This window comes from Rhipicephalus microplus, chromosome 5 (genome assembly GCF_043290135.1).
Source record: "Rhipicephalus microplus isolate Deutch F79 chromosome 5, USDA_Rmic, whole genome shotgun sequence".
In the NCBI taxonomy this organism is placed as follows: domain Eukaryota; kingdom Metazoa; phylum Arthropoda; class Arachnida; order Ixodida; family Ixodidae; genus Rhipicephalus; species Rhipicephalus microplus.
The window spans coordinates 64445334-64460324 of record NC_134704.1 but is presented as its reverse complement, the minus strand read 5'-3'; positions in this window follow the sequence as shown (position 1 = coordinate 64460324).

The window sequence follows — 14991 nt, the reverse complement described above, 5'->3', positions numbered from 1 at the left end:
TTTTGCTATTCGAGAGCATAGAGGGTGTTAAATGAAACGCAATAGGGCTCAGTGAAGTTAGAAGAACACATAAAGATTATACACTGCTGAAGAACACAGACGTCCTATGCTATCGTGGCTTACCCCGGTATACCCTTCACTCAACCCTTCACCTTCACTTGAGAAAGCCGATGAGAGTGCCGTCTCTAGGCACGGCACGTCACTGCATATCAGCGATAATCTCCTGTGATTCTTGAGTAGCTCAGCGTCATTTTCAGCCGAGCGGTGTCGCAGTGTCTCAACTCTGTCAAGTGAACGGTGGAAGTCGAGTCGAGGAGCGTTTGTGAATACGGGGGTTAGTCGACAGAAGAGAACTGTGGGTTGGATACTTTATACAAAAAAGTTTAGCTGGCAAAATAGAGGAATGCTGTAGCATTAGTAAGAGTATTGCAATCATTCAATTAATTTAATAAGATGTACAAGATGAAACAGGCCTATTCGCCTGTTTTCAGCCTTGATGACCATTTCGTTGAACGCTTCACACGAACTTCGAGTCAGTAATTAGCAGGGTATAAACACAGCCTACAGTACTGATGGGACAATTTAATGCCAGGGTAGTAGAGAAGATAGAAAAGCAGGCAGGGGACAAATATAGCATCGTTTTTATAAATGCCAGACATCAGTTACTTTTATATTTCGCAGAACGCAGTAATTAACAAAATCTACAAAAAAAACGGGCTAACCATAAGTGGGCGTAGAGGATTCCTAATGGCGAAACTAAAAATGAAATAAGCTTCATACTTTCTGGACATCTGGACTTTTTACTGAATGTAGTGTAGTTGTAAAGATCTGATGCAGTGACCATAGAATGGTTAGGTCTTGAATTCGCCAAGACTCGAGAAAGAAACGGCAGAATCTGATACGCAAGAAGTCAATTGATGAATTAGCGTTTAGAAGGAAGCACACGAAAACAGAGTTTCGTTTCAGAAGAGATACGTGGCTGTAATCGAGGAGAGCGACCGTAGTGTTAATGCAATGAATTGAAACCTGGCTTATATTATTAGGAATTCCGCAATATAAGTCAGGGTTACATTTGCTCTGCATGACACTGGCAAGCTATTGCAAGTGACGAACAACCTCAATAATAAAATTCAAACCATGAAAGCCTCAAATGAGACACAGCAAGTTGAGCTGGCGCAGCTTTCTAAGTTAATCAATTGGCGTATGACAGCCGACATAAGCAGGGACGACACGGAAAGAATACAGCATGCTTTAATGAAGGAAAGAATCTCTAAAGCTGACAAGAAAAAATTGTACATAGGAAAATTTGAATGTTTGCATTAATAGAATAGGATGGCGAAATCACAACCAATATGGATATAATAGATGAGATAACAGAGGAGCTACAGAAGATGTAACAGACATATGTACAGCAGCTGAGATAATCAGGATGGTAACGTAAAAAAGCAATAATAGCCCAGATAAATTCGACATTCTACCAGTGACGAAAGTGGAAGCAATAAAAGCTTTAGAAGTAACGCAAAGAGGCAAAGCCGCGGGTGAGGATCGGGTAAGATCAGATCTACTGAAACAGGGCAGAGAAAATAGAAATACTGGCCACCCTGTATACGAAGCGTCTCCCGACGGAGAGAGTACCAGAATCTTTGAATAGTGCAAACATTATTTCGTAAGAAAGGGGACGTCAAGGACTTGAAAATCGACACGTTAATAAGCTTATTGATCGTTGACTACAGGCTATTTAAAAAACTATTCGCTGAATGGAATGAGGCAACATTAGAGCTCGCCCCACCACAGTGGTCTAGTGGCTAAGGTACTTGTCTGCTGACCCGCAGGCCGCGGTATCGAATCCCGGCTGCAGCGGCTGCATTTCCGATGAAGGCGGAAATTTCGTGGGCCCGTGTGCTCAGATTTGGGTGCATGTTAAAGAACCCCAGGTGGTCGAAATTTCCGGAGCCCTCCACTACGGCGTCTCTTATAACCATATGGTGGTTTTGAGACATTAAACCCCACATATCAATCAATCAACATTAGAGCTCATTTAACCAAAGCACAAAGCAGTATTTCATACATGATACTCAACAATCGACCATATTCATCCACAATCATACGGTCAATCACGTTATAAAGAAATGCGCGGAACGCAACCAACCCATATAGGTATACCCAAAAGAGGTCATGAGAAGGCATATTCGGTAGCGATATAAACAATCATGTATGCACTGCGTAATCAGGGCATTGACTCTAGGCGTATATAGAAATACTGGAAGAAATTTACCGCGGATCCACAGCAACCATAGTCCTCCATGAAGAATACGACTAAATCCCATTAAAGACTGCGTAAGGCAAAAAGACACGATGCCTCTAATGCTACTGACCAGACCTTTACCAGAGGCTTTCAGGGCCCTAGATTAGGAAGAGTTAGTGATAAGAGTCAAAGGGAGTATCTTTGTAATCGTTGGTTCACCGATGACATATCATTGATGAGTAACTCCGGGCAAGAATTACAACTCACGATAGATGAACGGAGAAGCTGAAAGATGGGTGAAAGCTGAATGCAGGAGAGCCTGTCTCAAAATTAATATGCATAAAACTTAAAGAAATGTGCAACTGTTCCACCAGAAAACAGCGCCTTCCTATAGGTGGTCAGACACTAGAAGTCGCAAACTAATGTGTCTACTTAGGACACGTAGCAACCGCGGAGCCAGACCACGAGAGTGAAATAGCTAGAAGAATAAGGATGAGGTGGATCACATTGGGCAAGCATTTTTAAATAAATGACAAACTACGACTGTACCTCAAGAGGAAGGTATATAACAGCTCTATCTTGCTGGTACTTTCTTACACAGCAAAAACCTGGAGGCTTACAGAGAATGTTCCGTTTAATTGATGACGATGCAGCGGACGATGGAAGGATAGGAGTAACCTTATGAGACAGGAACGTAGCAGAGTGGGTCAGGGAACAAACCGCGCTTAAAGATGTATATAGCTGAAATTAGGAAGAAGGAACGGACATGGGCAGGGTACATAACACGTAGGCAGCATAACCACTGGTCTTTAAAAGTAGCTGACTTTATTCCAAAAGAAGGCCAACGCGTGAGGGGGCTTGGATAAAAAAATCAGGAGAGCAGATGAGATTAAGTTTGCAGGTATAACGCGGCAGCAGAAAGCACAGAACTGGTATGATTGGAAAGTACATGTGACGGGCTTTTGCCCTGCAATGATCGTACTCAGGCTGATCAAGATGATGATGATGATCTGTTTTGTGCATCAGTTACTTTGGAAGTCAAGTCAAGCACCTCGCCAAAGTCAGTCAGTTGGTCGGTCGGTCAGTCAGTCAAGAACTTTATTAAATGGTCCTGAGAAGTTTGGGCCATCAAGGTGTCCATGAGTCCAATCTAGCAGCCGCTTCTGTAGGCGACGCCAGAGTCAGGGCGGGAACGTGGTGGCGTTCAGCCAGTTCTTGGGCCCTGTGAACCCCCTAATCGAGGCCGCAGTGAGTATATGAACATTTCTTCTAGTTCAACACCAAACGCGTGTTGAACGACATATAAACGCTCTATATGAAACATCCATTTATGCCCTGAGATACAAAACTGAAGCATACACTTCCAAACTTTTCTTTATGCGTAAGCGGTCCAATAACAATTATTCACACAAGTGATAAACATCGAAGCCGAAAAGTTTCAGACAACACATACGAGTTCTCAAGCATAAAAATCGTCGCACCGCGCGCATCGCAATGCTCGGAGCGGCGACATTTAAAGCGCACCCTCGCACCTCACGCAGAATCTCGCTAGTCAGCGAGAACACGCTGAAGTAGCGGAGCTCCGAGTACAATGAGCAGTAAATGGTGCTTATAAATGGGTCGCCGGTAAAACTTCGAAGAACGTACGTTTTGTGGCGGAATGGTTTCGCGCCTTGTGCTTCATGAATAGTGAGAGTCCCGGTGACAGAACCTTGGTGACAGAACCTTTCTTGTAAGACGATATCTTTTTTAATGCGAAGCATTTCTTGGCGAACTTCAGTGACTTTGAGCATATCTATCTATCTATCTATCTACCTATCTATCTATCTATCTATCTATCTATCTATCTGTCTATCTATTGGCTTACGTTTGGGTGCTCTCGTGCACCCTCTTAACTTGGCGTGAACAAAAATCAGTACGGGAAGGTAAGATGGTTGACGAATACGACGCGCTGGTCAAGACATGATTAATAGACACTTTTCATTTGGCGTACGGAGAACTTACGTACGCTGTGAAAATTACTTTGCATACGCAGCAAGTCAAGCGTGTGATAACACTGTTAGTGTAACGTACCTTGATGCGTTTCACTCAATTGAATATGTCGAATGCGAGATGCAAAGGTTTGGAATGCTCATCAGCGCCACCGACGTTAGAAGTGTGCTAGGTCCCATTATCGTGGTTCCAGTAATAACGAGGCCTCTGTGATCTGCATGAAAAACATCCTGACTGCTAGGGTAAGGGCCACCAGCCTACAAGTCATGACGTGGCGTTAGCTTGTAGATTTTTAGCATTGTTCTGGGCCCATTGAATGCGCACGCTCACCTTTGCTGTTTTGAACTTGGGCGCGCAATGTAAGAATGACGTCTGATAGGACATAGCCGCTCTGAATCGACCACAGCGTTCTATCCAGCGCTGCTGTGGATGAGCGTTAGCGTACCCTGCAGTAAGTGGTCGCGTTTCAGTAATTCATCACCTTACGATGCACTTCCGGCACATTTACGGAGTTAAAGCTCGCAACCCTGTACAAGGCGTGTTATGTTGCACCATGAGTAAAATTACGTACCAAGCTGCCTTTCATTTACGGCTTCATTCGCCGAGAGGCTTGGCAGAAAGAGACATGTTCCAGCACATAACCAATCGAAGGCGATTCTCGGGGATTTTCATGAGACGCCAGGCAATTTCTTCTGTATCATCGGGATGCCGGAACGCGCCGTTTGAATTTGCCGTGTCCGGCATGAAAACATCGCCTTTCATTGTGAGGTACACATGCCTTACATCAGGTCAGCTGTTGCTTGTACGTGGACGTTAGGCAGGGTTGGAGGGAGACGAGGAGGAAGAAGAGGTTAGAAATAAAGAAGATGGCTGACACCCCAGCCTAGTACTGTGTATTATTACAAATTGGCGCAGCCACGTATACTTTCTGTGTGGACATTCAAGATGTGGGTGGACTTCAGCATTGGAGCAAATCAACACGGTGGCATCCGGATCTTGACTGCAACGCCTCAAGATGAACAGGAACTAGCTCTTCCAGAAGCAGTGAGCACTGTCGCATTTGTTTCCTATATAAGCAATAAAATGAAGCTCACTCCAGACCATTTACTTGCTAAAAGAACGGTGAGGATCAACATGAAACTTCAGGATTTTGAGAATTTCGTGGTGACTCCAGTTAGAAACGACGCGAAGCCTGCTACCGCTGCTTCGCCCGCCAGTCCCGTCGAGCTGATCAACAAGTTTCTTGAACTGCACCAAGAACAGAATAGACATCAAAATGATTTAATGCGCTTGCTTGTAAACGCGACGGAAAGATTAAGCAGACCGAGTCGCGAACAAGTGAAGCCAGACATGTTTGACGGAGAGTCTAGTAGTCCCGAGTCCTGGCTCACGTTTTACGAGTATGCATGCAATGAAAACTACTGGCACAGCCATGAAGATAAAGTGAAAAACATGCGACTATTCCTATCGGGCATAGCAAAGAGTTGGTACGAATGGCGTCTCCACGCTCACAGCAACAAACCATGGACAGAGTGGAAAGCAAGCTTTCTGAGCTCTTTCAGCGAGAACAAGGTGTTTCTAAGGGACAAAGCAATCACGTTCAAAAACAGGTCTGGATCTTCACACAGCTATTTTTATGAGAAAAGGCACTTGTTACAGCTGGCGGACTCATCTTTGCCTGAGACTTCTGTGGTTCCGCTTATCATTCATGGTTTAAGTCCGGACCTCCAGAAGCACATACAAATGCGAGGACCGAAGACGGTCGAAGAACTTCTTCAGGGAATGCGAAACCTCTACCTCCAGAACCTAGGAACCCAGCGTGAACCCATGACACCTGCTGCAAGAAATACCGAGGCCACACGAGCTGAGGACCGACGCCCGCTTGCAAGCTGGAGACCTACTGCAACACCCATATCCTTTGTCAACGCAACATTGTGTTGGGAGGGAACTGAAGAACTTAAGTTTCATAACGGAAAGTTCACAGTCCCAGAAACAATGGTGCCTCAAATTTTGGACCTCTATCATGACTCCCCGCACTCAGGTGGACATGACGGCTTTTGGAGGACATATCACAAGACTTGTCAGCGTTTCCAGTGCAAACACATGAAGGAAGACGTTTAACGGTATGCTCAGTCTTGTCATCAATGTCAAGTTCACAAAGCCAAGTACCTTCAGAGAACAGACGAGATGGTTTTGCCTCAACATTCCGACGTACCATTTGAAGTCATTCATCAGGATTTCGCAGAGCTCAAGAAGAAGGCTGCATGAGTAAGAAGAACGTAGTCTTTCCTAGTGGCAATAGACCAGTGCACAAGAATAGTGGCTGCACGACCGGGAAGGGAAGACGCAAATAATGTGATCGCTCTTTTGAGTCGAGACATGCTCAAGAATACGAAAATAGTAATATCAGGCACTGGGCCAGCGTTTCTCAGTCAGCGTTTGCAAGATTGGGCGAAGGAACGAGGAGTTGTATTGCGACGCTGCGCTCCGTACCATCCTGCAGGAAATGGCATAGCTAGAAAGAATAATTCGGGATTTGAAGCAGTTCATTTCCATGTATCCAGGTTTTCAGGGTGGATGGAAGTGCTGCTTGGAGGCAGCTGTCGCTCATCACATTCGGTCGCATACTGCGAGCATCGGCTGTAGCCCATATTTTGCTGCTTTCGGAAAGGTACCGGTGCTTCCGGCTAATCAAGAACTTTGAATTGCAGCCACCTGCAATTGTGCGAAAAACGAAAAACTTCGGAAGCCTACCAGCGATACCGGGAAAGTGTGAAGAGGAACTTTGACCGTCAGCTCAACACGCGGCTACCTCAGATACAGGTGAACGATCTGGTGCTTGTCAGAAAAGGCCTTCCCGGCACAAAGCAGGTGCACATGGGACCTTATCGCGTGGTGCAGACCGCAGTGCGACATGGCGTTCTCAAAAGGGTCGGTTACACCAACGATGATGATGTGCTGGAATTTGCGACCATTGGAAACGTTTTCATGTATCACCCCAGGAGGGATGAGTCTTCAAAGAGGGGAGTGTACGTGGACGTTAGGCAGGGTTGGAGGGAGACGAGGAGGAAGAAGAGGTTAGAAATAAAGAAGATGGCTGACATCGCAGCCTAGTACTGTGTAATATTACATTGCTGTCTGCGTCGAACGTGACTGCTGCCACCATACACACTCGTTCTGCTTTCTTCGAGGTTTCGCATGGTCTCGCGAGAACGTAACGTAGTGAGCGTTGCGTTACGTACGTGGCATCATGTTTCGGTCGTATACGTGCGCATCTCTGCAATCTATACGTTACGTACTGCCCATGCGCAGTACTGCATATGCGCTGCGTACGTGTGCTGGTTAGGTGCGCGCAACTAAATGTGTCTAATATCCCAATCCCGTCACGTACGTCGTTAAGAACTTCTCGCCAGACAGTGGCACATAGCCACGGGTGGGTATGCGCCGCTGGCACGCGGATATGTGCCACAGATTATCGACACTTAGTATCTACCTTGGAATGACGAGAACACACATGGGAAGTTTTAACGCGCAAGTGTTAAGAAATACCTGATGCCGGTAGCGTCTACCTGAGGAATACAAAGAATAAATGTCAGGGTCTCAGCTGGAATTGCACGAAAGCATTCAGCGTGGCAATGAAGCATTTTACCACAGTGCTACGCCAGATGCCGGAACTACTTTTCAAGTAAAGGCTAAGCTTCGTGAAACGTCAATAGTGGTTGCAGTGCTGCCTGCCCAATTTTATAAACATTACATATACAGCCGTCACGTCGGGTAACGTCAATACTGGTTAGTTGCCATGCGCTCAAGTTGATTTATGTAGTGTCCAGGGCCAGCAATCTCGCGAACATCAGCACTTGATACTTGCTTCTCGTGTTGCTAATACGCATGTTCCAGTTTGCATCGTTGCGCAAGTGCAAAAAACTGTTTATCAACTGTTTATCATCAACTGTTATCATGGGCAACGTTTCAACACATGCCCGTGCGTGCCTCTGCGTGCAACAGTTTTACATATTGTATGCGCAACAAGCGAATGACTCTTCATTCTCTTTTTATATCATCATCACTTGTACATCTTCATCGTCTGTAAGTCATCAACGGGATTTAGCTTGACCCAGGCTCAATCTAACTCACACTGGTGTGGATATTTACAGATGATGAAGATGTACAGGTGGTGATGATATCTATAGAGAATGAAGAGTCATTCACTTGTCGCGCTCACAATATCTTTATCGTCATTCCGTGAAGTGTCGCTCAATAAAAAAATGCTCGCGGTCACCTTCCCTCCCCATGCTTCGTATACCGTCGATTCCCAGGTGCGTGTGATCTGGTGAATTTTTCGCCACCTGTTTGCGTATATTTTGCAACGTGTAACACATGATGAGAATACGTCAGTGGAGCCGTGGTGTACGCCGGCGTAAAACACTTACGTGTTAAAAAATAACCAACTTTTTGCGGTAACCAATGATTATCATATATTTATTGTGGTCTACACCAGTTTATAGCTTCATTGAATTTGTTGAATTTTCTAAGGCTTGCACTTTCGTGCACTGCAAGATGACCACATGGTTATACGTTGACGAACACCTTACTCCTCAGACGTTTTCTCGTTCCTTCCAAAAAGGTTTCCAAGCGCCTCTGCTGCAGCTTCGATTGCGCCCGGAGGAACCGCTTCAGTGGTGTAGGGGGCAATGATCAGCGACACTGAAAAATAAAAAAAATATATGGAAAGAACACATTAACTCAACATATAAATATTGGTTATATGTACAGTATATGTATTATTGTACCTAGATACATTTCAAAAAATGTATTTGTACCTCGGTACACGAAAATACTTGTATGATGCTTCGATTATACGAATACACAAAGCGGAAGTTTTTCTTTTACAGAGGCAGTACAATTTCTATGAACAACTTTCGAAAGGTGCAGATTTTCTAAATGTTAGTCTATCTGCACTAACTATATGCATCTATGCACATTGATTAGAATGTCACTCTCCCGTTCACGTCTTACGCAAACGTGTTTTTGTAAATGTGATAGCACTTTGTGCAAGGAAAACAAAAAATGAGAGTTGAATTTTCGACAAGCTGCCGGACAACTTGCGTTGTAAAACACTTGTGCTAATACCACGGCTCCGTAGTCTTCACTCCAGTGCGAAGATAAGTGGCCGGCAACAATGATATCGTGAACTGGAATAAAGTTTTACATTAGTTGACCGTCAGTGGAAGCCACCGATGGGTTACTTTGGTACGTATTTGTTATGTAAGCTTAATCCTTGCGTGCTAACATGAGCTCCGTTTGAAAGCGTTGAGCCACCATGCTCTATGAGGAGAACTTTGCCTGTCCGAATCAGTAGCCAAAGGCACGATTGGCATCTAACAGGTATACATATGTGGGTGATTGGGTACAGAATGCTGGGGCTATTTCGTATCTATATGCATCATCCTTTTTAGGAACCCATGGCTATTTTCTCACAGTGCGAGAAACCTTAACAGGAGATCTCACTAGGACGTCACTGACCACCGGCTTGCTTATGTAAAGCTTGAATAGGAGACCTTTGAAGGCTGGTTAGTTGACTATTAAGGGTGACGTTAAGTTTGCGAAATGAGGTAAGACGCAAGCAACAAGCAAGTCTGACAGGCCTGTGGTGTCTTCGATGTACTTTCCACCTCTTGTCCTTTTTAGGGCAGCTGTAACCTTATCGAAATTATGTTAAGGGAATAGTTCATTTAGATACAATTGCCTAGGCTTACCGAGTGCACTAGCAAGCCCCATAGCAAGATACTTGGCAAGGAAGCTGTCCATGTCTCATAACTTCGAAGATGAAAGATAAAACGAGTTATCCCCGTGAAAACTACACATGTGTGCAAAGTCATGTGCGTTAGACTGCAGTGAGCCAGGAATATCACTGTGTCCTGTTCTTTGGTATCAGAGATGGATGAAGAAATTGAGCACTAATTACAATATTTAGGCGTGTTTGCTAGCTTATTTCTGAATTTTCATCACAGATACTGACAATTTTTTGAGAGGAGCCATAAGAACACACTTGATATGCCGTAATAATGCCGACACTTACAAAATGAGTGGGCTGAACGTGTTGGATTTTCGCAATGAATGTAAGGTGTTCAAGTACTTGATGAAACAAAATGCTAATCACATGAAAAACTCGTGCACTTCCCCTTACAAGCATTTGTAAATTATGTGTGCGGTAAATAAAAAATGTGCAAATTTTAAAGGTTAGTCTTTAACAGTGCTTTGAGATGGCATTCATTCAGCGGCTTTAGAGACGTTTATTACATGAAAGGTACTCCTAATAGCCTAGTTGCCCATGAAGAAACACGCCGCTCCCCTGCCAGCTCGGAAGCCATGGGCCAGTGGACGAGTGCTGTTTATTATACGCAGCCTCTTATGACAAGCGTTACAGGCGATGCCGGCAGGGAGTAGTCGTCTGCTGCCAACAAATCGAGCATGAAGCGCCGGCACGGAGAGAGAGCTGCAGACATCGCCCGTTACGGGAGCGGAGAGGCAGCGTAAGCTAACAGACCCTGTGTCCACCTCCGACAAATGGCCATTTCGTATTCGATAGCTGCTGGCAAAAGGTGGGCATGTTTTCGTTTGCCGTCGGTTGACGGAGCTGTATGCAGCCGTGGCAATACCGCTGCAGAGCACAGACCTCACGCTCTAGCGTTCCCTTTCATAAACAGCGGCAATGTACAGTCCTGGTGAAAGTTTCTCAGGCTACGCTTCCTTAGAAATACATGGGAGAGTGGCCTGTAACGAGGCCTCCGCGATCGGCTGCCGGCGGCGCGCCGTTTCTCCGGCCGTCCCATTCGGCGCGAAAGCAATGGGAGCGGTGTAATTTTGCTAACTCCGACACACGCCACGTGGCGGCAACGTTAGCCTAAGGTTGAAGGGAGCTCAGTGGCTGGCAGAAGTACATAAAAAAGATAGAAAGGCAGCTGCGAAATTTTGGAACCATCTAAACTCCCTAAGAAATGAGACGAGCCTAGAGCAGAGTTTTATAACTACAGCCCAAGGTGCTAGGCTAGAAGGGGACGAAGCTATTGAATATATAAGAACAAGGGTGACAGAAAAATTTCAACAAAGAAGTACTTTATGCACTACAATAGACAAGGACGAATCAAGTGGTGCAATGGCTCCATTTTCACAACAAGAGTGGGAAAGGGCTGAGAAAAGGGTTCCTAGTAGGACATCAACAGGCCCAGATGGCATTCCAATTAGGCTGATAAAGACATTAGGTCCGAAGTCTAAGCAGGCTTTGAGAGAGGCAGTGAGCACAATAATAATCGATGGTGAAGTTCCCGATGAATGGAAACTTAGCAGAATGAGCATGATCTATGAAGGAAAGGGGGACAAAGCTGACATAAACAACTACCGTCCTATAACAGTGACATCAGTGGTCTACAGGCTGGCGATGCAGATTATAAAGGAAAGACTGCAGGCGTGGATAGAGGATGAGGGGGTGCTGGGGGAACTGCAGAATGGGTTTCGGAAACACAGGAGGTTGGAAGACAATCCGTTCTCACTGACGCAGTGCATCGAAATAGCAGAAAAGGAACATAGGCCCCTGTGGCTAGCATTTTTGGATATCAAGGGAGCGTACGATAGCGTGGTTCAAGAGGAATTGTGGGGAATACTGGACACACTAGGCGTGGAACATGTAGTCACTAATCTTTTAAAGGATATCTATAAAGGTAACAAGGTAGTTATAAAGTGGGAAAGACAGGTTTCCAAGCCTGCAGAGGTAAAACGGGGGCTTAGGCAGGGGTGCCCCCTGTCACCCTTATTATTCATGATGTACCTACAAGGATTAGAGGCAAAAGTAGAGGGAAGTGGGCTGGGCTGCAACCTCTCTTTAGTCAAACAAGGAAAACCTATTGATCAGGCACTACCAGCGTTGATTTACGCAGATGATATAGTGCTAATGGCCCACAACAAGGAAGATTTGCAGAGATTGATGGACATCTGCGGTGATGAGGGAGATAGGTTAGATTTTAGATTCAGTAAGGAAAAATCAGCAGTCATGGTTCTCAATGACAACGAAAGTAGTGAGCTTTGAATACAGGAGGTCACGCTAGAGATAACAGATGAATACAAATATCTGGGCGTATGGATAAGCAATGGGACCGAGTATCTGAGAGAACACGAAATATACGTGACGACTAAAGGTAACAGGAATGCAGCAGTCATGAAAAATAGGGCACTGTGGAATTACAATAGGTATGATGTTGTGAGAGGAATATGAAAAGGGGTCATGGTTCCTGGGCTGACGTTCGGCAATGCAGTCTTGTGCATGAGATCAGAAGTTCAAGCAAGATTAGAAATTAAGCAACGTGGAATAGGTGGGCTTGCTTTAGGAGCTCACGGGAAATACACCAAATCAGGGAGTACAAGGTGATATGGGATGGACATCATTTGAGGGCAGGGAAGCTAGCAGCAAGATAAAATTTGAGAAGCGATTGAGAGAAATGGGGGAAAGCGTTGGGCTAGGAAGGTTTTCAGCTACTTGTACATGAAGAATGTCGATACAAAATGGAGGAAGCGAACCAGGAAGTTGACTGGTAAATACTTAGAAAACAGCAGGTGGCCAAACCAAAAAGAACTATCGGTTAAGAAGAAAGTGAAGGAAACGGAGACTGACATGTGGAGAATGGGCATGATTGAGAAGTCCGCACTAGAGATCTATCGAACTTTTAAGCAGGAAATTGCCAAGGAAAGGATCTATGATAATACTCGGGGTAGTTCTCTACTGTTTGAGGCCAGGACGGGAGTACTGCGAACCAAGACATATCGGGCCAAATACGAAGGGGTAGACACAGTATGCAGTGCGTGTGGAGAGGAAGAAGAAACTGCCGAACACTTAATAATGTTCTGTAAAGGGCTTCACCCTATAGTTCAGGATGATGGCGCAGAGTTTTTCAAAGCACTGGGATTTAGAGTCAGCGAGGGCAAAATAGACTTTAAGCGGGTAGACTTAACTAGAAGGAGGTTATCTGATTGGTGGCTAAAGTCAAGGCACGAGTGAAAATTAAATCCTTCACTGCGAAGTACGAATCCTCAACTTCATTATTTAAAGGAAAAAAAAAAGATAAATGTAATGGTTAGTTTACTAAGTATTACGGCTAGGTGGCGTTAGCCGCCGCCCGATCTAAAGGGTACAGCCACATCCATCCATCCATCCATCCATCCATGAACGAGGCTCACTTGACCGACAGTGCCTGCGATTTCAGGTGTTCGCCAGTCTTCGTTGTCGAGTTTTCACTGCAGACAAACCTTGAGTATGCGCTCGATGTGTTTGTACTCGTTCCTGCAAGCAGTACAAAGTTAAGGTACGTACGTTTTTTTAAAAGACTTCGTTAAAAAGTCTGTTTTGCTGCAGCTGGTGTGGTTACGTGAATAGAATGAGGCAGTCTAAACCCCTTTCGCATTTCCTGCAGATTGAATGCCAGTGTGCTGAATTCTTTTGTCACTTTTACGGCCTTTTCGCGAGCTATCACGGCGCTTCACCTTGTTATGCCTTGCCGGCTGTTTCGAAAGTACTTGGCCACAGTCAGCTGGGCTATTTTGTGTGTGAGTGTGTGCACGCGTGTTGTTTCACGGCGCGTGTGCTCGCGTGGGCGTTCGGTGCGCACATGTGCATGTTACGTGGTGTGCGTGGGGGTTCGCACGCGGGCGCGTGTGTGTGTGCGGGTGTGTGCATGCTTATGTGAATGGGTTCGCGGTGCGTGTTAATGTGTGTGTGTGTGTGTGTGTAGGTTCACACGCGCACGCGTTGAATGTGTGTGCGTGCGCGTGTGTGTGAGACAGAGTGAGAGAGAGCAGCGTAATGTCGATAAGCGCTCGAGTGTTGTTTATAGGCAGGTGATTGCAATTGTCGAAAGCTCTAAGCTAGTTTTCCGCGTGAACGAAGCGACCACGCGTACGAAGCGACAATTTTTTCTTGACTCTTGGTTTACTATCACGTATATGTTACAGGTGTGCTTAGCGGTCTTACGTCGCTATCGCAATTTCGCTGCCTCATTATTTGCTGTGAGTGAAAATTACACAGTTTTCTCGCGGGCATTACACACCGCTGTCCGCTCTGCTTCTGTATTTTTTCAGAAAAATGTATGGCAGCTTGCCTTTCTGCAAGTCGGACAGGAAAAGAAAGCTCGGAATAAGTTTTCATGAATTTCCTGCGAACGATGACCGTCGCCAAGCGTGGCTGAAGGTGATATCAAGAAAAGATTTTGTCCCAAATGACAAATCATCAGCAGTGTCGTCTGCAGCCTTCATTTGGCGGATTCAGACTACACTTTGGGGTCCACAAAGCTTCACCGCCTCAAACGGGATGCTGTTCCGAGCGTATTTTCGGGATACCCAACCTACATGCACCCGCAAAAACCACCAAAACGGCGTAAATTGGAACGTAAGGTACAGGACTTCCTTTCAGGCAAAAAAAAGGCGTCAAGTTTATCAAGTTGCCATGCCAAAATGACTGGTTCAGCCTGTGACAGTGCAACCACCCCTGGCCATTCGTCAAATTCTGATGGCTCGTTGCCATCAGTCCCTGAAGGAAATACAGAGGCGAGTTTTCAAGGTGCGGGCCATGACGGAGGCCATCTGCCGCAGACTTCTGTAAGCCATGTGTCAATATTTAGCCCCAAGGAGGTTCAGGTGACTATATGGGCGAAAACAAGTGCACAAGATGCAGTTGGTGAACTGCAGCGGCCTACTAACTCAGTTGAATG